The sequence below is a fragment of the Podarcis erhardii genome (assembly GCF_964252035.2).
Source record: "Podarcis erhardii genome assembly, chromosome: 8".
Classification (NCBI taxonomy): domain Eukaryota; kingdom Metazoa; phylum Chordata; class Lepidosauria; order Squamata; family Lacertidae; genus Podarcis; species Podarcis erhardii.
In genome coordinates, this window is record NC_138499.1 from 55,568,420 (window position 1) to 55,596,089 (window position 27,670).

At 41.7% G+C, this 27,670-nt stretch overlaps 1 long non-coding RNA gene across 1 annotated transcript; it reads right to left on the reverse strand.

Annotated features, from left to right (window-relative positions):
- Positions 1 to 1,141: 1,141 nt before the first annotated feature.
- Positions 1,142 to 25,349, reverse strand: LOC309349330. Its single transcript, XR_014159852.1, has 3 exons — positions 25,290 to 25,349; positions 10,154 to 10,263; positions 1,142 to 1,224 (listed from the first exon to the last, which is right to left on the reverse strand). It is a non-coding gene; the product is annotated as an uncharacterized lncRNA (long non-coding RNA).
- Positions 25,350 to 27,670: the final 2,321 nt, after the last annotated feature.

Consider the following 27,670-nt stretch of genomic DNA (forward strand, 5'->3'; position numbering starts at 1 on the left):
TTATTTAGTTACTGTTCTGGATAATACTGTACAAAAAAAACCCCCAACCTGTCCCATCTCTTTTCTACTGTTTTCCAACATTTAATATGGGGGAAAATGCATCCTGGTGAAATTATAATAGTGAGGTAAGGATTATTATTTTTTTGTCATGCTTGCCTAAATTTTAAGGTGACCAAGAGGTGTTTTCATGCATCCTCTCATTCTTCAAATCATCTTAGAAGTGGTATTTCACATTGCCACTTTCCTGTGTGGCAACACTGCAATTAAAGCCCCAGGAAAGACAACCAAAGAATTCCCTCATGGGTTTGTTTGTTTTTGAGGGGGAGGGGTTGGAGGAAGTGTGGGCAGCCATGATTTATTTTGGAGCCCTTCACACAACATGGAAAATAGAACACAAATTTGCATGTGATACAAAGGATATGCAGACTGGTGCCCTTTTTTTTGTGAGTGGGTCCACAGAATATGTGTATTTAGCCCAGAAAAATCTTAAGAGCGGTGGACTCATAATCTGGGGAACCGGGTTCGATTCCCTGCTCCTCCACATGCAGCTTCTGGGTGACCTTGGGTTAGTCACACTTCTCTGAAGTCTCTCAGCCCCACTCACCTCACAGAGTGTTTGTTGTGGGGGAGGAAGGGAAAGGAGAATGTTAGCCGCATTGAGACTCCTTAGGGTAGTGATAAAGCAGGATATCAAATCCAAACTCTTCTTCTGCACAGCCCTCCTCAGCCTCCACTCTGGCCCGTGTAAACCAGCAGGGCTTCACAATCCACCACTACATTCCACCCACCCCAGAACTATAGAAATACTTGAGTGCACATAGCAGTGAAATATTTGTCTCCTTTCCCTCAGTATACTTTTGACCATCTTCCAGTATAAATCTATACACATTTCCAACTGCATGTTCAGAATATTTATGCTAATACATTCATATTATTCTACAGTAATAAGTACTGATTACAAAAAAAGACCCATAAAATGGACATCATGGATAGATTTTATTATACAGTTAACATCTTTTATCATTTGATATATATCTTTTTCCTTGGGATTAGTTTTTATGTCTACAGTCTTATGCTAAAATTGATGACTATAAGTGGTATAATTTACATGGCTATTGATCTAAATTGAAATCAAATTGTTTCCGTCCTTTCCATCTGTTTCAGCCCACATGCAGCATTGGTTTCTTGCCTTTTAAATCCTGAGATGGTTCATTTTTAAGAATTCTTAAACAAAACAAAGGTCATGTAAGCAAAAAGCATGCAAGCAAAAAGTGGACGTAACTTTAATAGATATGAACACTATATCTAAACCGTTTAAGCAACCACGGTGCCACAGTTGATGAATGTTTATTGAACATTCACCCTGATTTGTGTGTGAAGAGGTTAAATAATTAGTGTCAAGCAAGAGTTATCCCACACTTTCCAATGCATTTTCCCAACACTTTCCTTACTAGAAAAAAAGTCTCTTTTTAAGGGGAGGGTTTGTTACACAAGAGCTCAAAATCTAATTGTACAACCTGAACTGGTTGATCTATGATTGAAGGCCACTTGGAAATGGTAACAGTCTAGAAGCACCCTGTAGTCATGAGCAGAAGACACAGACCTGAATGAGCTGGGACCAAGGTATCTTCGAAATCTCAGGAATCACATTCTCTCATGCAAACCCGTGGGAGATCCTGTTTCCAAAGCCTTTGTTGTGATGGATCAGTCCTCCCCAACCTGGTGTCCTCTAGTTGTGTTGAACTTCAGCTCCCATCACCCCTGACTGTTGGAAATGTTTGGCTAGAGCTGATGGGAGCTGCAGTCCAAAATATCTGGAAGGCATCAAGTTGGACAAGGCTCTCAAACAGAATACAAAAAAAAAAACCAACCTGCCTTCTTGCAGGTCAGACAATTTGCCATCCTGTTACTGTTGCCTATTTTGACTGGCAACAAAAACATTATTATGGTGTAAGCCAGGCATAGGCAAACTTGGCCCTCCAGATCTTTTGGGACTACAACTCCCATCATCCCTAGCTAACAGGACCAGTGGTCAGGGATGATGGGAGTTGTAGTCCCAAAACATCTGGAGAGCCAAGTTTGCCTATGCCTGGTGTAAGCTGCTGTGGACCAGCACTATGCTGAGTGATAACATGTTGCCCCAACTGCATTAGAGTAGAAACATAGGAAGTTGCCTTATATTGAGTCAAATAATTTGTCCATCTAGCTCAATACAGTCTGCACTGACTGGTTGTGGCTCTTCAGGGTTTCAGACCAGCAGCATTCTCAGCTCTGTCTGAAGATAATGGGGATTTAACCTGGGGCAATCTGCATTTAAAATAGATGCTTTGCTATTGAGCTACAGTCATTCATGAGCTAGGCTAAGCTACATTCCTCTCTATTAGGAGGTGGTTGTCTTGACAGAACAGCACAAGCACCATGAGCTGCTAACCCTTGCCAGCTACAAAATCAAAATGGAGGTGTAGGGACAAAATTGAAGTGCTTTAGCAACACAAAGGGCTTATTTCAGAGAAACACCTTTAAAATCAAGTGGGCATTTGCTGTCATTTTGTTTGACATGTGGATTGCAGATGTGGGACAACGCACAGCAAATCTATGCCCATCTTCTCAAAGCCATTGTGCCATTTTGTGCTGTGGACATGGCATAAATAATAAATATTCCTTTTATATTCTTGTATTGGAATATTTATGGCACCATCATTTATACAATCCATATCATTGCCTCAGACAAAATTGCAATAATTGGACTTCTGTGCAAGTTTAAGTGTCAGCCTGGCACTTTTGACTTATTGATGGATCGACTATGCAAATGGTGCTCTCTGGAATAAAAGGAGAATTTGTAATGATGAAGCTAAAAGGAATCTTTTTATAACTTCAAGCAGCCTAAGGCAGTGGTAGCACTTGTCATCTGTCACTCTTGGGACAAGCATTACCAGGAACATTTAGCCACTATACATTTTGAATATGTCAAGGAGAAGTAGGAGTTGAAAGTAGGCAGACTTCAAATTTATCCGTGTTAGTCACTGTAGCTTTTGAGTAAAACAAGCAGCAGAACAGAAAAATTAATGTATAATAAAGCTATTAAGAGTCAATGCCTTTAACCTTTTCAATAGCTGTGGAACATTAAATGTTACCTTTTTTTACCCAAGGCTTGATTAAACACTATTGCTGATGAAATTGTAGGGGAGAGTCTGCCTCAGTAGGGGTATGCAAGGCTTTTTGTCAGCCAGAACTTGCCAGAACTCAGTTCCAGCACCTCTCAAGTGGGCACCATTGCTATTAATTGTGAGTTCTGGCACTTCTTTTTCTAAAAGAAATAGCTCTGAATACCAGGTAGAAGACATTATTCATCTAGAAGAGAAGAAATGGGGAATAGAAGGATAACCAGTAGGCAGCAATCTGGATGAACTTAGAGATGTACAGAAAAGTATGTTCATGTCTACAGCATTGGGTTGTTATGTTACTGCTTAGACGAGCGTAGGGAGAACAGTAGGATCTCAAACCCCAAGCACAAGCTGGGTGCTGCAGACACATAGCGTTGTACTCATGGAAGTTGTCTCATCATTTTCTCCATTCTCCAAAAACACTTACCGTATTTTTTGGTCTATAAGACTCACTTTTTCCCTCCTAAAAAATAAAGGGGAAATGTGTGTGCGTCTTATGGAGCGAATGCAGGGTGCGCAGCTATCCCAGAAGCCAGAACAGCAAAAGGGATTGCTGCTTTCACTGCACAGTGATCCCTCTTGCTGTTCTGGCTTCTGAGATTCAGAATTTTTTTTTTTTCTTGTTTTCCTCCTCCAAAAACTTGTGGTCTGGTGCGTCTTATAGAGCGAAAAATACAGTACTCTCTTTTAACAAAGGACAATGCAAGGAATTCTTCTGCTGCACTCATCATATTGATACAGCTTCTTCAGTACCTGATGTTCTATCATCCATCGCCAGCAGTTTCAAGTTATTCCCCTGTGAAAGCTGCTGCCTTATTTATTGTACTAGTATAGAGACTGAATTTACTAGCCTGGCAATGAGCATTACTGGGGGTTGGGTGATGTTCCTAAATAATGGTAGAGGACAATTGTTTTGTTTGCAGTAAAGTCTGCACTATCCAAACTGTACTCAGGGGAAAACAGATCTCAAATTAGACTTAAAAGTCTTCATAATAATAATACACATCATTCTAAAAATCTAGGATTTGTTGTATTTCATAACATACCAGTAGGTACAATACAGAACATTTGTCTGCCCAATACAGGAGCAATGGAAAGCACAAGAAATTGCAGGAAAGGAAGACATTTTCTATTTAAAGGGCAACAAACAGAGTAGCAAGGTTACAGTGCATTTTATAAATTGCAAGTACAGAAAACTAGTTTCCGACTACACTTATAATGCCCTATTCTCATTTTCAGCAACCTGAACATAATATTATGACCTTTTCATTTTGACATTTAAAAAAGCTTAAGCAAACATTACATGTCTGCTTCATGTTAGTTTTCAAACTGCCAAGGCTCCAGTTTGAACAAGGACATAAATTCTTGGAGTAAAAGAAGTGTGATAGTGTGTGCGTGTGTGCACGCGCATAATTTCTCTTGTCAAGAAATTATTAGGAGGACATTCAGCTACGTTTTACTCAGGATAGAACCAAACCACTGAAATTAATGAACTGAGTTAGGCCCGTTAATTTCAGTGGGTCTATTCTGAGTAAAACTCAGTTGAATGCCACCCTTTGATTCCTGATTTGTTTACTTTTAATGCTCTCACATAATGTAATCTTTAAATACAGGAGCGGAGATGAATCTTTAATATCTGAGTTCCAGTTGGAATATTTTCTGTGTTATCAAACAGACAAAAGGGAAGATGTGTATTGCTTAATTCTTCTCCCCATCAAACACACTACATTTGTACGTTAAGAAGACCACCTTTAAAATGGTGCTTACTTTCATATAAAGTAAGTCATATAAAGAAATCTTGTCATCTTGACTTGAAGACAAGCATTAACAGTGCAGTTCTATTATGTCTTCTCAGAAGTAAGTACTATTGGCTGAAATCCAATGTAGTTTAAGTGGATGTCCATTTGCACAATGGGGCTTCTTCCTCCCCTCACTCTTACAGTTTTCCAAGTTACCCCAAAATGAGCTCTGGGTGACTGGGGGATTTAAAAAACAAACTTACAGGACACTTTCCTTCCTGCCTGCTTTGCTGAGTAGATCTCAAATTTAGCTGGGAAAAGTTAATAGACCTTTGTAGACCCAAAATGATAAGTCCTTTTCTCAACACAGGCCCCCTACTCACATAATCCAGTGTAAGGGGAGATCTTTAATTGGAAAATTATCTCCCAATAAAAGGAAAATATTGCATATAGCTGTCTATAATCTTAAATATTCGAAGGTTTAGTGTTTCGTTCACATGCCCTTATGTATTAAAATTGCTGGCCATATAATACCTGTCTAGCCAGTTCATATTCATTAATGTGAAAGTGTTATTCAATTTCGTGTAAAAGCGTTATTCACAGAGAAGCAGCTATTTAAATCACAGAAGCTTAAATGGCCAGTGAACTCTTTTCACTACCAAACACTCGAACCTCATTAAAAAATCTTATCAATAAAAAAACCCAATCTAGGATGAACATGCTGTATTGAAATGAGGAGAAGCTGATGTCAAGGAATTCATCAGAGCAAAAAAATACAAATATGACAACTGTTTCCTGATTTGCAGTTCACATTCCACCAAGGTGTGTGAAACCCAGATTTTCAGATTATTTCAAAAGTGATTATTTGCCTGTTGGATGTGTTTGGTGCTCAGAGATAAACTGATCATTTTGGGATATCAGCAGACAGCTTGACACGGCTGTAAAGATTTCCAATGTGCTTGTCTTATCTGATAAATCCTTGTTTAGCAGAACTTCAGGTCAAATGTCCTCATAAAAAAAAGCACCCTTCAGTTCCTGTTGAACATTTCCTCGACACCCTGTATTTTTTAAAGGAGTCAATTGCAGCAATCCTGCCACCACGTGATAGATTAGCTGCTCTTTGTAATTATATCTTATTTCTACTGCTCTCACCACTTGAAGCAATATATTATAGTTCCACTGCACTGAGACCAAATGTTAAAGTTGTCCTTTTATTGAAACCCACCACTGTGCTACTTTATGAGAACACTCCTTAAAGATAACTTCCTTCTACATAGTAACTATATTGACTTTTGACAGGCAGGCCACATGTGCTAAAGGTGATCTGGCAACCTTTTTACCTCAAAAACTTAACAGTTTGCCTGCCAAATGGCCTTTAATGACAGCATGGGGAATCTTATTAGAACATTTACATAAAGGTTTGGTAGCAGTTTTCTCTAAGGATTAAATGGTTCTTTCACAGCCCATAAAATGGTTATCGGCTCAAATCTAAATTCAGACATAAACTCATGCAAGCTCCAAGCTGTGAGTTTCTTCTGCAGCTTACATTCACAGAAAAAGACCACTCAATCTTCTCTATATATTCTTCACCATTTTGTGATGTCTACCTTCTCCTCACCCCCTCCTACCACCCCATGCTTCAGAATGATGCTAGGGGGGCAGTACACTATGGAGCATATAAAATGGTGGTCAGACTACTCAACATCAGGAAAAGGAAAAACTATGCTACTAAGGATATATTAATTACATTTAATTCTCTGCGGACCTATATGTGCAGGTTAGGAAAAAATAAAAGAAAACCAGCTGATGCTTGTTTTAAAAAATGCACAGCTTGCATATAAAGAGCCCCAGTAGCAGAGTTTCAATCCCATCATTAAGCAGATTTAGTGAAGCATAGGCATAGGCTTAGGCTTTTAAACCTTTGTTTAATATGTTCCAGCTAACTGAGCCAACTTTGACTCCTTTGACCCCTCCTGCAAAGAAACAGACCACACAACGAAGCAAGTTTAAAATAGACTTTACTTACAGTGATGCATTGTCCTTAGTAGCAATGTTAAAATGCAGGTAAATATTCTTGGTTGAAAAATACAGCCAGGGCAACCTCAGAGGCAGAGAGATGTGTTGAGGCATGTTTGCCTCTGTTGCATGCAGCAAGCGAGAGAGAAAGGAACAAGAAACAAGTCTTGCTTCCTGGCTCTCAGGAGAAGAGGGGACATTGCGTCACTGAGCCTACTCTAGCAAATTAGAACTCTGTGGTCCTTAACTCCTTCACATACACAGTTAGGTTTGACTGCAAATCTCTCACAACTGCTACCCATAATGCTAAGCCCCATTTCCAAGAAACTATTGAGGGAGAATTTTTCTTCCCCCATGAAGAAATGTGATGCAATTGTTCCCTTCCCCACCATTTCTCTGCAAATAAATGTGGTAGAGAATTTTGAAAGGCCATTTGTACAAAGCTCCAGATATAGTTTTCCAATTAGCAAAACACAGACAATAAACCAGTAGCATAAATTAATTTATAAGGATTGCCATATTTACTTGAGTCTAATGTCCCATTGAGGGACATGGGTGGCGCTGTGGATTAAACCACAGAGCCTAGGACTTGTCGATCAGAAGGTCGGCAATTCAAATCCCCACCACGGGGTGAGCTCCCGTTGCTCGGTCCCTGCTCCTGCCCACCTAGCAGTTCGAAAGCACGTCAAAGTGCAAGTAGATAATTAGGTACCGCTCCAGCGGGAAGGTAAACGGTGTTTCCGTGCACTGCTCTGGTTCGCCAGAAGCAGCTTAGTCATGCTGGCCACATGACCTGGAAGCTGTACGCCGGCTCCCTCGGCCAACAAAGCGAGATGAGCGCCACAACCCCAGAGTCTGTCACGACTGGACCTAATGGTCAGGGGTCCCTTTACCTTTACCTTTAATGTCCCATAGAATCTAATGCACACCTTAATTTGGCCAAAAAAAAGGTGAGCATTAGATTCGAGTAAATATGGTAATCCTTTTGGCCTGTGCAACCCAAAGACAAAAGAAAATAATCTCTATATTGAACCTTCCATTTGTTTTGAAAAGTAATGTATCCAAATCCACTCAACTATCAAGTTCTGTTCTTTAAACTTTGTCAAGTTGATTGCCACCAATTCATTCTCATTTTGAGAACTGGCAATGTCTACAAGGCCAGATGTTTAGATTAATAACATGACATCCATTCACTGGCTGTTCTACTTATTATATTTTCTCTTTTAAAATTTATACTTGGGCAAGAGTGCAGGAAAGAACTGCACAGAAAAAGTGTTGGAAGCAGTGATTTTAAGAAATGTCATATTAAACTTTTTACATTACAGTTTTAAAGTGGCAAAGTGATTGCAAGTACAAAAAAGAAAAGAAAAAGAAGAATCTATGAAATAAGATGTAGGAAGTCAAACTTTACAATAAAAATAGAATATGCCCAGGCTTTGTACTTTTAAGTCACTGTGCTTTAAAAGCATCAATATAATTACCTGTTTTATGGGAATCGTGCTTGCTTTGTGCTAGAAAACTGCTCTTATCTAGCAATCAGCCACAGAAAGAATGAAAAAACTCAACGAACAACTATTGCGCTTTAGGAATTAGCAATGACTCTGGCTGGGTGAAAAGGAATCATAACAACTTTATATCACATGGGGGTACAAAATGTCAATACTAAAAGATTGTTAAAGCCATGAGGGGAAATTAAGCTGCATCTTACCTGACATCTCTTATCAAACACTGGGGAGGGGGGAAAACCCTGACCCAGAAAATCCCTCTTTCAACTGCAGAACATATTTGATGCAGCATATTTCCTTATTTGCTTCTCAAGGTTAGGAAACAATGTTAGTAGCCTCCTTAGCTTTCTAAAAAAGTAAGGGTCATCATTGTCAAAAACATGCTGAGGTCCAGAACTAATGTCCCACTACTGCCACCCTGCTCTATCACTGAGACCTCCAGAGCCATGATGTGGTATTGCTGCTGCTTGCTGCTACCGCCCGTCACTCATCTCATCCTGTCCCCCCTGCAAATGTGTTTAAGCAGTGGTGCTCATTATGGGAGATGAACCAGTGCTCAGCTCCTTTTATCAGCACACTTCCAAGAATTAGCACTAGCACAAGGTGATTCCTGATACTTTCCTCCCTCTGTGTACAACTCATGCCATCCTCACATCTGCTTTGGAAGGTGGGGGTACGGGGACCCAAGAACGGATTTAGGGGGTGTACAGGAGAGGAGAGTAGGAGAACGTTCCATTTCACAAAGAGAAATCCTTGCGCTGACAGAACATTCTGTTTAGTGCTACTACAACTCTTAGTGCTCAATGTCAAGACTTTGCTCCCAGCTGTGAAGCTGTGAAGCTGTGAAGAGAAGATTCCCTGGAAAAGACCCTGTTGTTGGGAAAGATGGACGGCACAAGGAAAAGGGGACGACAGAGGATGAGATGGTTGGACAGTGTTCTCGAAGCTACCAGCATGAGTTTGACCAAACTGCGGGAGGCAGTGGAAAACAGGAGTGCCTGGCATGCTCTGGTCCATGGGGTCATGAAGAGTCAGACACAACTAAACAACTAAACAACAACAACCCCCACACAGTCCCTTTTACCATGTCATGATTTGTGTCATCATACCCAGCTCCTTCAACACCCCCCGTTTATTAACTTTGCTCATAACTAGACAGGACCTATAGCCAAAACACACTTTTTTGAGGTATTTACACAACAGAGTGATGACAAGCTCAAAGGCAACCCATCAGATTTTTACTTCTCATCGTTTGGATAGGATCCAACCTCCTTTACATGGCTCCATAAAATGTACACCAAGCACGAAGGAATCCGGCTGAGAACAGATGCGCCGTGTGGATCAAGCTCAGCTGACATCATTCCAAGCCCAAGACTTTAATAAAATGGCCATTATGGAAGACAGAGTTAATTAAAACATCTCCAAAGAATCCAATGCATTTAAAAGGCTTTTGTCAAAATTTCAAAGGTGTTGGATCGTCTTCCACATTTCAGCTCCTTCCCTCTGCTCTTGGCAGTGCTGTGACTTTCAACCACAGAAAGGTCATAGTTAATTGTAACTTCAGGGAACATTGTACCTTAATTGCATTACTTAGCATATCACTTCCCAATATCGAGATGCAGTCAGAAGAAGTTCAGCATCAGGTAAAATCGATAGAAATTTAAGTAAACTTCGGCCACTTAGGTATTCGTATTTGAATGTACCACTCGAAATAAACATGAAGAGTTACCTCCCAGCGTTGCTCTCAAGATGATATTAATGCTGAAAGCAAGGGTAGCCAAGGGGTTGCCCTCCAGATGTTCCACAGCATAGCTGATGGGAGCTGTAGTCCAGCAACATCTGGAAAGCAGATTAAAGCACATGAAGTCTTCTCACATTAGCCATAGCCACGTGTGTTTTGGGAGTAAAGTAACCATGTTACCAGGAGCCCCTCCTCCTCGTCCTTCCATGGATTGTTGAGTGACTGTGTGAAGCACGCAGCCTTCTGGATCCACGGAGGCTTCCCATTTGGTTTAATGTCTGTTTTTCCCCCTCATTCTAAAACTCATAGGGAGCTTCCATGAATATCGGAGGCTTCCTGCTTCACACAGTCAGCGTCCAACTCATAGAAGACAGGTTGAATAACAAGGGAGGGGTGGAGCCAGAGTACTCTGTCCTGGCTCCCACTCACAGATTTGGTACTCAGCTGTTAAAATTAAATGCTTTATTCCAAGATTAACTACTGTTCCCAAATATAAGTTTGGTTATACAAGTCCATGGGCTAGGTATAATCTGAGACCCAACATTTGACACGGCCCTTGTGCCCACGCCACTCGACAGGAGAGCTCATTCATTCACACAGTTGGCACCCCAAGACTCAGGGCTGGGTAGGCAAGGAATCACTCCTCTGAGTAGGCTGAGCGTACAAAGTCTGTTTGTGCCGGCAGGGTCGCCTTTTGGTCCTTGGTGACAGAGACAGATGTCTGGGCTGGCTCTCTGTCATATTGGCTCCTGTGCCTTCCCTGAAGGAAGTAGCTCTTCGCTGGCAGGAGGCAGCACCAATTGTAGTGCCAGAGTTGCAACAACCAGCTAAGATGCTACACCCAGCATATCCAATGGCACTCTTGACAACCCACTCAGCCTTTCTACGACACTCCTGACATGCTCATCCTCCTTGAAAACAGAATGTCCGAATGGAGTTGTTGAATCTACATAGATGAGTGCTGCAACCCCAGAGTCGGCCATGACTGGACCTAATGGTCAGGGGTCCCTTTACCTTTACCTTTACTCCTTATATTTAAAATTAAAAAACAGGGTGGATCTCTACTGACAGGAAAACAGAAAGAAGACCAATATTTTGAGGCCATGATGTAGTGGACTCTTTTAAAAAGAGATTGAGCACATGACATAATGGGTTCCATGCTGAGAACATTTTTTTTTTTAGAATAAAATGAGTTGGCCTAAAATAATGCCGCTGCAGAAGCAATCATATGCAAGGGCTTTCTGTACAATATAACTTTGCATGGTTCCCAGTTTTCTGCAATTCCAAAAAGGAAACAAAATAGAAACCCCACTGTGAAGTTTGAGTAAATATTAGCCATTTGATTGACCCACAGATGCAATTCTGATGTAAGTTCTAAGATGTAACTGTCCCTGTCTACCCAAGACTATATAAATCATGGAGAAGTGGTGAGGAGTATTAACTGTGGAGCAGTCTGGAGACTATATATTACCGGTACTTCAGTTGCATCATCTAAAACACCAGCACATGCACACCACTTGTAGTCAAATATATGTACTACAAATTTCATTTTAAGCCAGGATCTGCCCACAAACAGCATTGTGGTATGGGTGGGTAGTGTTGGGCTTGGCCCAAGGAAATCTAGCTCATCAACTAGGTTGTTATTGGCAAAATAATATATCCTAGTGTAACTCTTTTTGCAGGAGACTACCCATGTAGGCCACTCTGAAGTTCTTAATGGAGAACTAGAAAGTATGATAGACAGAAATAAAGATGAGAACTCTTTGTCAGTCCTCAGGACACTGCTGTTTTGTTAGAAGATGTGCAAATTTCACACTGGGAAACCCTTATGGCAGCTCAATGTTCACATAAATTAATCTGGAAAACAAATCATTTAATGTCTGCCCCATTATTCTTGCTATTTTTAAAGCAGCATGCTTTGCCTAGATCAGGCATAGGCAAACTCGGCCCTCCAGATGTTTTGGGGCTACAACTCCCATCATCCCTAGCTAACAGGGGTGATGGGAATTGTAGTCTCAAAACATCTGGAGGGCCGAGTTTGCCTATGCCTGGCCTAGATGCTCTGCCTCTCATGTAAGGGAGAGGGGGCTCAGTGGATTTCTGCATAATATGAGGAGATCGGTATTACACATGGCTTGAGCAGAAAAACGTGGATTTTTTTTAAAGAAAGAATGACACCATACCTCAACCCCTGAGAATGGACTGAAGACAAGTGCTAAGCATGGATTCTGATCTGCAAGTTGATGGGAAACCCAGCCAGATGGGTGGGGTATAAATAATAAAAATATTTATTATTTATTTAAGAAGAAAAGAAGAGTCTTGCTGGATCAAGCCAAAGGCCCATCTAGTCTACCGTTCTGTTCTCACAGCCTCCATGAGCAGCCTCTGTGTTCTGCTTTTACATATTCTACTAATACATAATTTCTAAATGCTATGCAATCAAGGGCACCAAAAAGATGTTTAAACTATGTATTAATCCTCTTCCCCTTTCCCTTTGGGGAGACATCAGTCTGTTATCTATGTTGTTTGTTCTGCACCAGTTCATTTCTCAATTGTTACATTTCTGTTCCTCCTCTGAAAGTTTGCTGTGCGTTGTTAACACAATTTCTCTTTCTTTCTTTTTTTTAAAAAATACCCAATAGGGAGCTTTCCAGATGGGTTCCAGTGTCCTCTCCTCCTATTTCAAAGTCACACAACTGGACACCCTTTGCATTATTCTGATAGATCTTGATTTGTCAGTTTGATCAAGCTGTTGCTTGCAGGTGCATGCTATTAGTGCATCTTAATTGTCATTTCATGATCAAACTTCAACCGTGCTCTTTTCTTTGATATTTCAGAAGACACATACTATGAAGAGACGGTACACTACCTTACATAACCACTGCAATATTCAAGAAATATATTCCACCTAAACAGTAATTGCTGTATGCCATTAGATTCACTACAGAATACAGTGGGTACAGATATCAAAAGCAGGTGGAAGGAAAGACTTGAAAGCTATTCCCACAGTGAGAAAGTAGACCTTATTCACCACCACCATGTTAAACAGTGGAGAATCTGGTAATATCCAAAACTGTATCACAAACATTCTGAAAATTAGAAAATAGCAGTGGTCCAAGAGGCAAGATTATGTTGGGGGGAAAGTTTCAGGTGAATATAAAGCTGTTGCATTGATAAATAAAATGTGGCTGCAACTTTTCATCATCAGAGGCCCTTTCACTGAGGTCCAGAGCCGAGGGCCTTCTGGTGGTTCCCTCACTGCGAGAAGTGAGGTTACAGGGAACCAGGCAGAGGGCCTTTTCGGTAGTGGAACCCGCCCTGTGGAACGCCCTCCCATCTGATGTCAAGGAAATAAACAACTATCCGACTTCTAGAAGACATCTGAAGGCAGCCCTGTTTGGGGAAGTTTTAATGTTTGAAGTTTTATTCTGTTTTTAAAGTTCTGTTGAAAGCTGCCCAGAGTGGATGGGGAAATGCAGCCAGATGGTCAGGGTAGAAATAATAAATTAATAATAATAATAATAATAATAATAATAATAATAATAATAATAATAATTCATGTGCTTCATCCACAATAGTTCCTGAGGGCAGAAACATAAGAACAGGTCTTTTCTGTGGTGGCTCCCCACTTGTTGCTCTCCTCAGGGAATCTCACCTGACGCATTCACTACATATCTTTAAGTAACAGGCAAAAACATTCCTCTTCTTCTGGGCCTTTGGCTTATTAAACAATCTATGGCCTTTTAAACTGTGGAGAAGTATTCTTTGTATTTTTAAATTGTAAATTTCCCTGTGATCTTCAGATGATTGTAATAATAATAACAACAACAACAACAACAACAACAACAACAACAACAACAACAACAACAACAACAACAACAAAATAATAATAATAATAATACAGTTGTACCTCGAGTTACAAACACTTTGGGTTACAAACGCTTCGGATTACAGACTCCGCTAACCCAGAAGTAGTACCTCGGGTTAAGAACTTTACCTCAGGATGAGAACAGAAATCACGCAGCGGCAGCCATTAGCTAAAGTGGTACCTCAGGTTAAGAACGGTTTCAGGTTAAAAACAGACCTCCAGAACGAATTAAGTTTGTAACCAGAGGTACCACTGTAATAACTTAAAATAATCAATGTTACATTGTGGAGTCTAATAGGTTTACAGAGCAGGAAATAAGTAGCCCACTCTGAATTTCAGCCTACTCCTTCCTTATCACAAGTGTTTTAACCAGTGAACTTGCTTGCTGTCATGACATTTAGGGATATCTTTTTTAAAGATTAGTAAACTGCTCATTCAAACCCTTTAGAAAATAATAACACTAGTGCTGAATGATAATCTTTAAAAAGTGTGAATAAGATGCAATGATACCATAATACATTATGACTCAGACACTGTTGTGAGTCATGGCTACAGTTGCAAAAGGACAATTACTGCATGGTTTCCCCATAAAAATAAAAAGAAAGCCTTGCACAGCATAGAAACAAATAAAAATCAGCTGTATTTAGTCCAATTATCTTGAGTGTGCTCTTCCTGTGTAGGTGACATTTGTTCTTAAATTAAGTGCAGCTTTGATTTCATGCGTTTCTTCGTGTGTCATTCTCTCTGCTGGTTAAATAAGGACCTTGGTTAGAGTTAATGTCAGGACACCAAACTAAAACTATCAAGGACACAGTGTCTCTCGCATTCATTCTAATTGACAAAACAGAGGCTAACATGTGAATCCCATTGGAGCCCAATTCAAGATATTCCAGTGAGTCTCTTCTTTCTCCCAAACACATTTTTAAAGAAATCTGGAATGGCTTGGGTATTAGCATGTACATCTCAAGTCTCAGAAATCCCTAGGATTGGTTGACCACCTATGTCACATTGGCAGGTAGAGAAGGAGGTTAGGGTTAACACTGATGAATACTCAGACCATGTTTTATTAAACCCCTGCTGTTTAAAAGCCACTGTGAAGCTCAGCAGAAGGACATTGAAAAAGGAAAGGAAAGCATAACTACATTTGTATCCCGGGCTAACTTTTGTAACAGGATTTCTAGGAAGATTATCCTACTGCATTCTCACAACGGATCCAAGAGGTTGATAGCGATGAGTTAGTGTGAAAGGGGGACTGGTCCAAGGTCACCAAATGAGCCTCATGGCAGAGTAGGAATTTGGTCCACTTCCAAAATTTTATCTACTACAACACTGTGATTTATTTCCCACCTAAATGTGGATGAAACCACTTACTTCTGTAGACCTCCTACCATTGCAGAGTCAGATTTACATTTCTTATAACCAGTAATGCAATCCTATACAGCTCCCCCTGCCCCAGCTTTTAGCAGCACTTAATCCCAGGTCTGGCAAGACTGGCCCGTAAGGGCAGGGGTACCTTTACCTAATCCCAGGGAACCATGTATAGGATTACAGCCAAAGTTAACCAAACGAGGCTCAGACTGGGAAACTTTTGAATACTGGATGTACCTGTTGTTGTTGTTGTTGTTGTTGTTGTTGTTGGAATCCGTCTGTTTCAGGAGACATTGGGGGGGGTGCGCCTTTGGAAGTGAAGTCAAAGCACTGGAGAGCTTTAGCAGGGCAATTCTGTAGCGACCAATACAGGAGAGACATGTTTTGTTGCAGCTGAGGCAGATGAAAGCCTCCAGTTGTGCTCCTGCAGATGCACCATGGCATTTCTTCTCACTGCACTCCTCCCAGTGATCATTCTTCCTATGTTCCCTGTTGTGGCTGAACAACCTGTTTCCAGGCAAAAAAGGTAGGGTAGCATAATGGTTAATTCCAGCAGGGGAAGGTGAGATTTCACTGACTTTATGAAAGAATATAGGTCTTCCTTTGTGATACTTGACCAAATTCCTACTCAAGTTCTTTCATCCTTTCTGTCTCCCATAAAATATGCCTGAGCATGCAAAATTTCTTTTTAAAGGAATGTGATGGTATAGCAGGGTTATCATTAAAATACTGTACTTTGTTCCCAGGTGGAGTCCATCTCTTGACTTCACAAAAGTTAGATAGGGAAAGTCAAGTTGTTCCCTTTTGGAGGTTCAGAAGGAAGGATGGACATTACTCATTGCAGGTCTTCAAATAAGAAGTAGAGTAATAAAGTGAACAGAACATGCTGGAGGCAGATATAAAGGGAAACTATTCCTTTCATGCCCTGCTTATAAGTTTCCAGAGACATCTGATTGGGTACCTTTGGAAATAAAATGGTGGACCAGTTGGATCTCTCTCAAATTTAGCAGGGCAATTCTTGTGGGCATAAACATTTTAATGAAGTCTCAGTGTCAGCTCCAGCCCACTTTCAGGGGCCCCTGAGCAAGGCCCAATCAGGCATTCCCCTCTTTCAGTGTCAGCTGCCTGTCACTGGGAGCCTTCCTCACACCCACCACTTTGAGCTTTTGCCAGATAAAAAGGACTGTGAGCAGTTAGGTGGTAGCAGCTGCTGCTTTTCCAACTGCTGCTGTCATTCACCTTCTCACCTCTTCTGGAACAGAGGAAAGGGGAGAATGAGCAAGCAGGTGGCAGTGGTGAGGATGGTAAGGAGTGGGAATACAGGTGCAGGCCCCTCTGCTGGGACATAGGCAGGTGCTGACCCCCAACACCAGTCCTTTGTAATATAACAGGGGAAAGCAAAGGCATTTGAAAACTTCTGGACAGAAAAATACTGCATCTGCAATACCACCTGCTACTTATGCAGTCAAATAATATACGGAGTAGCTAAAGAAAAATGACTGTGGAGATCAAGAAAGCAGTAGTTGAGAAGAAACAAAGACTAGCTCAGATTATAGTGAGCTGATGGAGATCACATGATAGGGTGAGGGGGAAAGTCCATGCACCTCCACATGATAAATTGAACCTGAGCAGAGGGTTCACTCTGAGCAAGATCAAGGTTCAATAGGAATATTTTCCCCAGTCCTACTAGCACTATAGATCTTCAAAGAACACAGCATCAATATTGATAAGTTCCCACCACAGCGCTTCAAAACTTTTCTCCTTTCTATTTTATTTCAGAGAACAAAAAGAGAGGCAAACCTAAGTATAATATCAACATGGCAAGAACTGCTCCACCTACTAAGAAAAAGGTGCCATTGCCATGGGAAGGGATGTTATTGCTCAGTTGCACTAAGTAAGGTTTACAAGGTGGATTTTGAAAGGCACAAGTGAGAATATATTACATTTCTATCCTGCCTTTCTTCCAAAGACCACAAAGCAGTGTGCATGGTTTTCCTCAATTTTATTCCTGCAACAATCCTATGAGCTGGGTTGGAAGTAAAGATAACTAGCCCAAGGTCTCCAGGTAAGCTTTGCCGGGAAACTAATGTAGGGATTTGAACCTATGCCTTCCCAATCCTAGTCCAACACTCTTCACCACTTCTTCTTGCTGGCTCTTGCATTAGACATACCTTAGGGTGCTTTCATAGAATCTTAAAGAATATGATCCTGTTGACTCTGCCCACTAGCCAATAATGAAAACACTGGAATCACCACTTAAAGTGTTCTTCCCTGGTACATCGAACCTCAAAGCCTTATACTAGTACTTGCATCTCAAGCGTAATACAGTGGTACCTCTGGTTAAGAATTTAATTTGTTCCTGCAGTCTGTTCTTAACCTGAAACCATTCTTAACCTGAGGTACCACTTTAGCTAATGGGGCCTCCCGCTGCCGCCACGCAATTTCTGTTCTCATCCTGAGGTAAAGTTCTTAACCCAAGGTACTACTTCCGGGTTAGCAGAGTCTGTAACCTGAAGCGTTTGTAACCCGAGGAACCACTGTACCTGAACTATTTCCAGGGTGACCTAAAATCTGGAAATTCAGATGCATCAAACTATACTATTTTGAGTGGAGTTCAATCACATAATGGTTGTGCAAGTGCAACAGATTTGGTTTTCTTGTGCAGCTAGTTTAAAAAAACGAAAAAACTGGACTATTTGTCATAAGGAAAGTGTCAGAAAATGTACTAGAAATGGTGGGGTAACTACCATTTAATGCAGGGGTCAGCAAACTTTTTCAGCAAAGGGTCCACTGTCCCTCAGACCTTGTGGGGGGCCAGACTATATTGGGGGGATGAATGAATTCCTAGGCCCCACAATAACCCAGAGATGCATTTTAAATAAAAGGACATTCTGCTCATGTAAAAACACGATGATTTCTGGACCACCTGTGGGCCAGATTTAGAAGGTGATTGGGCCGGATCCAGCCCCCGGGCCTTAGTTTGCCTGCCCATGGTTTAATGTAACATCATCTGCCTCCCCATTAAAAACAGAACAAATGATCAGTAAGTAGACAGGATCCCCTAACCCCCTTGCCCACAATCCATTGAAGCAGCAGTCAAGCGTTCAACTTAAGATGGAAACCAGATAATGCAACCCTAAACCCAAGAGTATATGTATTTTAATGAAGACATCACTCATTATCTGTTAAGCCTTCCCTTATATATAGATCCCGGAGATTGCTTTCTGAAACCTTTGTTTGCACAAGCAAGCAAGTACAACTTGGCAGAAATGGTTGTTTCTTTTGAAAGACGATAAGAGCTTTGTAAAACACAGAGTGACCCTCTAGGCACTGGCTGAAAAAAAAACCACACAGGAAAAATGAGTTAAATAAATTCACTGTAAATTGTTTTGGTGATTTGGAGTTTTAATCTGAAATCAAGCTGGATTTGAGCTTGTTTGTGTATCTGGGGTATGGTTGGTGTTCAGCAGGTATTATCCGTCACTATTTATATTGATGATAAAGTTTTAAATAGGTTTATGATTAACGTGTAGTTTTATTTTGTTAGTTACCCTGTGCTCCTTTTTTGGGAGGGAGAGAAGGAAAGATATAAACAATGACAAATAAGTAAATATAAATAATCTTTTGCTTGAAGTCAACCTTGCCCACACACTTTTTCTTCACTCCATTGCTGTGAGCTGATGTTCATGCTTGTGTACATTGTAAGACCATCTTTTCAATCCTGGCTTGAAAAGACAACGCCTAAATCAGCAGTGCTTCGTTGATACCAGTTGAGAGCTTTAGGATACTAACCAGCAGAGTCCAGATCTGCTGAATCTATTTTATAATTCCATCAGATGATAGAAAGTGCTTTCCTTCTCTTTACACTGGAGCTTAATCTATATATTTTGGCAATTTTCTTTTTTTTTTTTATAAATATTTATTAAGGTTTTTAAATATAAATGCACACATAATAAACAATCTTATTTCTGTCATAACAATTTCATCACTTCTTTGGACTCCCTCACGTCTCCCGCTCCCATTTACATCGTTAAAAAATTTTTTCCAAACAAATTATCAACTTGTTTTCAATCTCATGTCCATTCATTCAAATATAATCTAGCACTTCTTCCAAAAAATTTTATATTTTCTTTAGTCTCACTTATCATCAAATTTAAATCTAATTTAGTGGTGAGCAGTTTTTTATAATCCAGCATCCTTCTTAAGATTCAACCAAATTACAATGTTTTTGTAAATACATTTTGAATTTCTCCCAGTCTTCCTCCATCTTCTCTTCTCCCAGATCACGGATTCTGCCGGTCATCTCGGCCAGTTGCATATAGTCCATCAGCTGCATCTGCCACTCTTCCAGTGTGGGTAGATCTTGAGTTTTCCAGTTTTTTGCGATAAGAATCCTTGCTGCCGTTGTTGCATACATGAAAAATGTTCGATCCTTCTTTAACACCTTCTGGCCGACAATACCCAGGAGGAAGGCCTCTGGTTTCTTTGTGAAGGTATACTTAAATACCTTTTTCAGTTCATTATATATCATTTCCCAGAAGACCTTCACCTTAGGGCATGTCCACCAGAGGTGAAAGAATGTTCCTTCATTTTCTTTACATTTCCAACATTTATTATCAGACGAATGGTATATTTTAGCAAGTTTAACTGGGGTCATGTACCATCTATATATCATTTTCATAACATTTTCCTTCAGAGCATTACATGCGGTGAAGTTCAGCCCAGTGGTCCACAACCTTTCCCAGTCCATCAGATGATAGAAAGTGCTTTCCTTCTCTTTACACTGGAGCTTAATCTATATATTTTGGCAATTTTCATTGGTGTGATATACCAACAAAAAAAAAAAAAAGACAAAAAGGAGGAACGCATTGACCCTCCACACCTCTTGCTCTGGCTGGTGCAAGAAGACAAGGTCTTCATAAGTTGTGGATCAGGCTCCTTATGCTATGGCTGGGTGTGATGTGATTGGCTACATACCATATTTTTCACTCTATAGGATGCACTTTTTCACCTCCAAAAATTAAGGGGAAATGTGTGTGCATACTATAGAGCGAATGCAGGCTGTGCGGCTCTGCCCAAAGCCAGAACAGGGAGACAGAGCGCTGCGGAGTGCTCCGTCTCGCTCTTCTAGCTTGGGGTTAGCTGCACAAAGCTAGAAAGGCTGTCCCCAAGCCAGAACAGCGAGACGGAGCACCCCGTCTCGCTGTTATAGCTTGGGGATGGCTGCGCAAAGCCTCCACAGGGCAGTGGGGTGCCTTCAGCCCGCTGCCCTCCGGAGGCTACAAAGGCTGTCCCGGAAGCCTCAAGTCTTTGGAGTGCAGCGGGAACTCGTGCTGCGCTCCAAAGGCTTTGGGTCAGCGAAAGGTGTTGGGATACTGCCAGGGAGAGATCAGGCATCAAGGCCCCACGTCGATTCCGGACGATCCATCAACCTCCCGTAGACACGCAGTATCATTCAATTAGCGACACGAGCTCCAGAAATAGCTTGCCACATTCCAGAGCTGGTGCACACTCTATCAGCAGAATTCGCACAGCGAAAGATGCACGCAGGAGAGCATTATTTACAACTTTATTCAGCGTTGGTCAGAACAAAGAAAACATGACTGCCTGCTCCAGTGTCTCAGACACAGAGAGAGAAACGAAAGCAAAGACACAAACATAAACTTCCTGTGAACAGGAAATACGCAGACTCTGTGACTCACAAAGCCTGCTCCCTTTTAAGGTGGAACGGAAATATCCTAACAAAAGGAAGCCAATGTCCCGCTGCGCTCCAGGGGCTTCAGGGATCTTCCCCCCAGCGCCAGCCCCACAAGCTCCGGGGGCAGCAGGAAGGCAGCGCACCGCCTTTGCGCTGCTCCCCGACCTGGTTTTGAGGCTTTTCCCTGAGGAGGGAGAAGGGACTGACTGGCTGTGTCAGTCCCTTCTCCCTCCTGGTCGAAAAGCACGCAGGAACCGTGCACCCTGCTCCCAGAGCTGGAGGGGGGATCATTTTTCCCCCCTTGATTTCCCCCTCTGAAAACTAGATGCGCCCAATGGTCAGGTGCACCCTATGGAGCGAAAAATACGGTAATGCTAAGTGCAGGGGGTAGACTTTGGTCTTTCAAATTTCAGTTGTGCTCTGTAAGGGGCTAAAATTCGGTGTGCGCTCACCCCCACTTCTCACCTTCCATTCTGCTGAATTTACTCTGTCATAGCAGTGATGCCCTGTGACACCCCCTAGGCTCGGCACCCAGTGCAGAGGAACCAATCACGCTGCCCTAAATCTGCATTTGCTAAGTGCTTCGATGTGTGATTATCCCTGGCCACACACGAGCTGTCATTATTCCTATCATTTCCCCTTGGCGGGGCTCAAACCTGCCCTGCTTGTTTCCCAGTCCACTAGTGCTCATCCCTTTCCCTCCCTGACAAAGACATATCTACCCATATGGGTATTGTTCCCCCAGAAAGATTTAAACCCTTTCCCCAGCAAACCTCCTTTCTTCCATTCTTTCTTGGTATTCCCTGGTGATGGCAGCCCTTTACTCCAGACAGCCCTACCAGTTAATGGATGCAATTACACACGCCACACACACCCCAACATTGTGTTCCCTCTCCTTAGCTGCAGAATGACTCCACATGCTGACGAAGCCACTTGTACAGTGAGGGCTACAAAGGACCTCTGTAGAGGATAGAGAAATCAGTGGTCATCAGCATTCCAGACTTCTGGAACTGCTGTTGCTGCCACCTTCACTTCCTTTTTGTCCCCTCCACTCACCAAACTGACTGCTCAGTTTTGTAGCCTAAAAATGGTGGGCGTGGCATTGAAATTGGGAGATTTTCTTTTCCTTAGTCCTGTTACAGGCACCACAATCAGTTGCTCATAGGGGGGGAAATGTCACTCTTTCCAGTGGACCACTCTTAAGCTGAAATACCTCTTTGGATCCCAGCTACCATTTGTAATTAAAAGGAACAATTCCCCTTCTTTGCAGAGATGTAGCTTCAGCGATGAGACATCTTGAAATATCTTCATTTGAATGTAAGAGGAGGAGGCTTCATCATTCAACTTTAAGAGACTTTTGTCTCCATCTGATCAGGAGCATCAATAATCCAGAGCCTCTAATCAAAGTCAGTGTGAGAAGAAACTGTTTCTTTTCATTTAACAGCATGCCTATTCCTGCAGATTTGTCACATTCATGCCTTTTCATTATAGCTGCAGAAAGACCTAGCGTCAAGCCATAATAATGGGCACTGCATATGACAGAGGAATAAAGGAAAAGGAAAATCTACATGATTTCTCTGAAACCTGAAGTGTCTGTTCGGTTAGAATGTCAAGAAATGTGGCCCAAACGATCTGAGAGCCATTTCATCTCGCACTCTCTTGTCTTCCATCCTGCTACAAGCCATGGTTTCCATAGAAGCACCAGCCCTTATTTGACATGGTTATACAGAGTCCATTAAAGCAGAAGCACTGGAATATTTATACCTTGGATTCAAGCCATATAGGTTAGCTAAAGGTGCAGGAGCTCCACTTCGAGAGTTTATTCCCCTGCAGCTCTTGTGATGCTAATCTGAAAACGAAAATAATCTGGTTGGCTGGTCTGCTTTTCCCTGGATGCCATCACTTTTGCAGTTGAGCTAGGTGTGCTGTTTGCTCTGCATGGATACACAGGAACATAGAAAGCTGCCTTATACTAAGTCAGACCATTGCCCATGTAGCTCAGTTTGATTGGCAGCTACTCCCCAGGGCTTCAGGCAAGTCTCTCTCTCAACCTTACCTGGAGATGGAAGGCATTGAACCTGGGACCTTCTGCAAGCAAAGCAGATTATCTTCCACTGAGCTATGGCCCCATTCTCAGTCCTTACTAAATTTGGGGTTATGAAGGTGGGGTAAGAGTGCTTGAGTAGTCCATGCCCACAGCCATAGCACATTCAAATTGACTGAGGCAGCAGAAAGACAGTGGGACCACCACAGAAGATAGCCTGTACATGAGCCTGGATAAAAAGATTTTCCTAGAAAAAGAAGGCCACTTTGCAGGTGTTTTCTCCTTTAATACTCTCAAACTTTTTTTGTGGAGGCCACCATTACTCACCTTCCCACACCCAATGCCCAGGAAGGTCTGGGGCATTCTGGAGGATGGAAAACAGTGTTTGGGCTGCCAACATAGGGGGGAAAAAGAGATTAAAGCAGAAGACTGTGCAAGTGGTAAGCCTCCATCCTTGGAACCTGTGGAGAAATTTCTCACTCTCCACCAAAGAAATTCAGTCCCCTAACTTCTCTGCCCACAAATACGGTGGAAAAAATTTTAGAGGCCACTTATGCACTGCTCTAGTGGGGATACAATACCTTGTTACAAGTCTAATTTTCTTTATCATCTTTTAAGTATTTCACACAAGGTGCAAAAATGCCTTGGGCAACCTTGGCATAAATCTCCCCAAAGAACCAGCCAGTAATTCATTTAAAGCCCCTTGTTCTTCATCCAGTGCTTATTTATAACTTGGGGGTGGCTGTTATGATAATGCTCAGAGCCTGTGCACAGACAATTTCCACAGAGAACTGTTATCCACTGAACCAATCTGTGTGTTGTCTCACAACTGCTTCATCTATTTAAAAGCGTCAAACTACATTTTATCAGCCTTATTAGATGTGCTCCTGGCATCACTTACATTTGGACACTGAGGCATTTGAATTCTTGAGCGCAGTTGTTTCAGAGGGTGCCTTTTAACATTTTCAGTTTTATGGATGAATGGTCACTGTATATTAAGGTTTCGAGCCTGTTATTCATCCATGATTAGATTGGCACAAACTCCCCACAAGTAAAATGGAATCACTTGAAAATGAGAATTCCCTTCAGGGCAGACAAGGATGCAGTGAAACGGCAGGATATCCAGGCATTGCATTATTTCCCTGCAGGGTTTTTGATGTTGTTGTTCATACCGCAAGGTGCCCACACTGCTTTCTAAAACAACATGCTCAGCTGTGGCCAGTACAATTAACTTAGCAATAGCTTCCATTAGGATTTCTGCTCTTTCTTTTACAACCAGAAATGAATTGTGTGTTTTCATCAAAGCTTTGTTGTTTTTACTATTATTATTCCATACCAATGAAGCAGTAGAATATAAGGTGCTACATGAAAATATTTCTTAACTACTTAAGAAGATTAAATTTGAGTTTCGCTGTGGCTTGATTGTATGACTGATTGGAATGTTTTGATTTCAATTAATAGGAGTTCTCACACAAATCATTATTGTGCCTTAAGGCTGTTTGTATCTCTGTGTGTCTCTATTTGCAGGGGGGAAAGTAATTATGCTATGGAATCCCAAGCAATTCAGTATGAATGTGCATGTAACCACCCCTACTGCTTTAGAACTGCAAGTTACTTATCAGACCTGTCTGGCATCTCATTGTGAATTCCCACATCCATGTTGTTTTTACAGTTCATCTTCCTAGTGAATATTTCATGTGTTAAACCAGCAAAACAATTTATTCAATATATATCACACAGTGTCTGGAATGATTGCTCAGTCCTGACCCTACATTAAGCGAGAGGCATCTCTTTTCAAGCCCCACAGTATCAAGTCTGGACACAAGCACTTAGCTATTCGACACAGGCAGGCAAAACAATTAACAAGGACTGATAGCATTAATTAGCATGATTAATGTTTAGGAGCTTTCTTCTGAAAAGGAGAGCCGTGAGGAAAATCTGGCTACGTAAAGAAAAAGTCCACCAACCCGAGAAGAGGCAGAGAAAATACCATCAGAGGGATCAGATCACAATACATTTACAGGCCTCAGGGTTGATGGGATACATGGACTGTTTTGACACTAAGCAAGAGATCCTCCCCTGAGGCGATACCCTTGACCCCTGCTGATTCACGCTACTCTGGGAACACATTTCAGTACAGTCATACCTTGATTGTTGAACACCCTGAAACTCATACGTTTTGGCTCCCGAATGCTGCAACCCCAGAAGTGATTGTTCTGGTTTGTGAATGTTCTTTGGGAACCTGAACATCTGACGGGGCTTCTGTGGCTTCTGATTGGCTGCAGGAGCTTCCTGTTTGGTTTTCGAATGTTTTGGAAGTCGAACAGACTTCCAGAACAGATTCCATTCGACTTCCAATGTACAAATCATTCTCCACTATCCTGGATAGCAACCTATTGCATGCCTGGGATTCCTGTTGATATGCCTACCTCAGATAATGCCACAATAAAGCCCTACTACAGCAAAGTTCCCAACACCAGGGACTCCCTGGAAAAGACCCTGATGTTGGGAAAGATGGAGGGCACAAGGAGAAGGGGATAACAGAGGACGAGATGGTTGGATAGTGTTCTCGAAGCTACCAGCATGAGTTTGACCAAACTGCGGGAGGCAGTAGAAGACAGGAGTGCCTGGCGTGCTCTGGTCCATGGGGTCACGAAGAGTCAGACACAAATAAACGACTAAACAACAACAACACAGCAAAGTTCAAACATGTTTTTTATTACATTTATATAATAAAATGTATCTACACTATTATATAACCTCTTTTACATAATGGGGACATAACCATTTTAAAATCCAGCTTAAACCTTCAATCAGGATTTAAGTAACCTCTGATCAGTTCATTAAGTTTTAGAATAGTGTGATACCTTTAAGAGGACTTATAAATATGAAGCTTTCAGTAGTATTATTCTCAAAAATAGTCACCAATCCCATATTATCACTCCAAGAAAGTTTATGTGAGGGGAAGGCTCCTGTAAGAAATGGGGTGGAAGAAACAAGGAAAAATAGATTAGGAACAAAAGGGTGTGGCCAGCTTCAGAAAGGTAGTCCGACAGAACAGGCTGGAAGGCTAACCAAGATGGAAGTGTTTTGTACTAAAGTTTAATAAAGTGTTGCTTCTTACACCAACAATTTCTTGCATTCCTAAACACATTTAGGGAGCAATCCCACACACAAGCAGATAGCATAAGGCACACTGATGTAAGTTAAAGTTATACCAGATCCAAACCGCATTCAGCAGTAGGACAGCAGCTACTGTGCCTAACCCTGGCAGAGGAAAAACGGACCTTTAAAATAGTATTCTATGCCCGGTTGCCGGATCACATGACCAAGCTGAATGAGTGGAAAATCCAGCCTAAGTCCTTGCTCTCTGGTCCCAGCCCCGCCATGCCCAGTACACAGGATGAGCCAATTTTGGCACCTGAGGCAAACCACAGAATGCCCCTACCTATCAGAAAAGAAGAAGGGAGTGAAGAGCTACATCAGAAAAAGGGGGGAAATAAAGATCAACATCAGGTGCAGGGGTTGGGAGGAGGCAACATTGGGGGGCTCTGCTGAGGAGGAGGCAGACCCAGCCTCCAAAGATGAGGCAGCCACTGCTGTGGGCACCATGCAGCAGCAGGTGGTGAGACATTCCTTGGAGCCTGGCTCAGCCACACCTGTGTATCCTGCCAACCAAGGCAGCCATCTCACCTTGTCTCTTGAGTGTGCTGGCCCTGCCTGAACACCAGAATGAGCACAGATTGAACTGGGCTGAGTCAGGAAGCATCTACTTATGCTGGTGGATCTTGGCATAGGATTTCCCTCTTAGAAGGAAATAAACACCTTCGAACACAGAGGAAAGACTTTCAGAGGACATTTGAAAGTCCAAGTCCAATTTTAAGATAAAAGAACCATAAAAAGGAGAGCAAAGGACTTGAAATTTCCCATCAACAGCACAAAAAAGTGGGGGAAAGTGAGAAAGCAGTGCCACACAGCTCACCTGATCACAATCTTCCCCACTAAAGTGAGATGCACTGTATTTCTTTTTTTTTTTATAAATATTTATTAAAGTTTTTAAATATAAATGCACAAATAATAAACAGTCTTACTTCTATCACAGACATAATTTCATCACTTCTTTGGACTTCCTCACGTCTCCCGCTCCCATTTACATCGTTAAAAGTTTTTTCCAAACAAATTATCAACTTGTTTACAATCTCATGTCCACTCATTCCCTTCCTTCTGGGTATTGTCGGCCAGAAGGTGTTAAAGAAGGACCGAACATTCTTTATGTATGCAACAACGGCAGCAAGGATACTCATCGCAAAAAACTGGAAAACTCAAGATCTACCCACACTGGAAGAGTGGCAGATGCAACTGATGGACTATATGCAACTGGCCGAGATGACAGGCAGAATCCGTAACCTGGGAGAAGAGAAGATGGAGGAAGACTGGGAGAAATTCAAGAAGTATCTACAAAAACATTGTAATTTGGTTGAATGCTAAGAAGGATGCTAGATTATAAAAAACTGGCCACCACTAAAT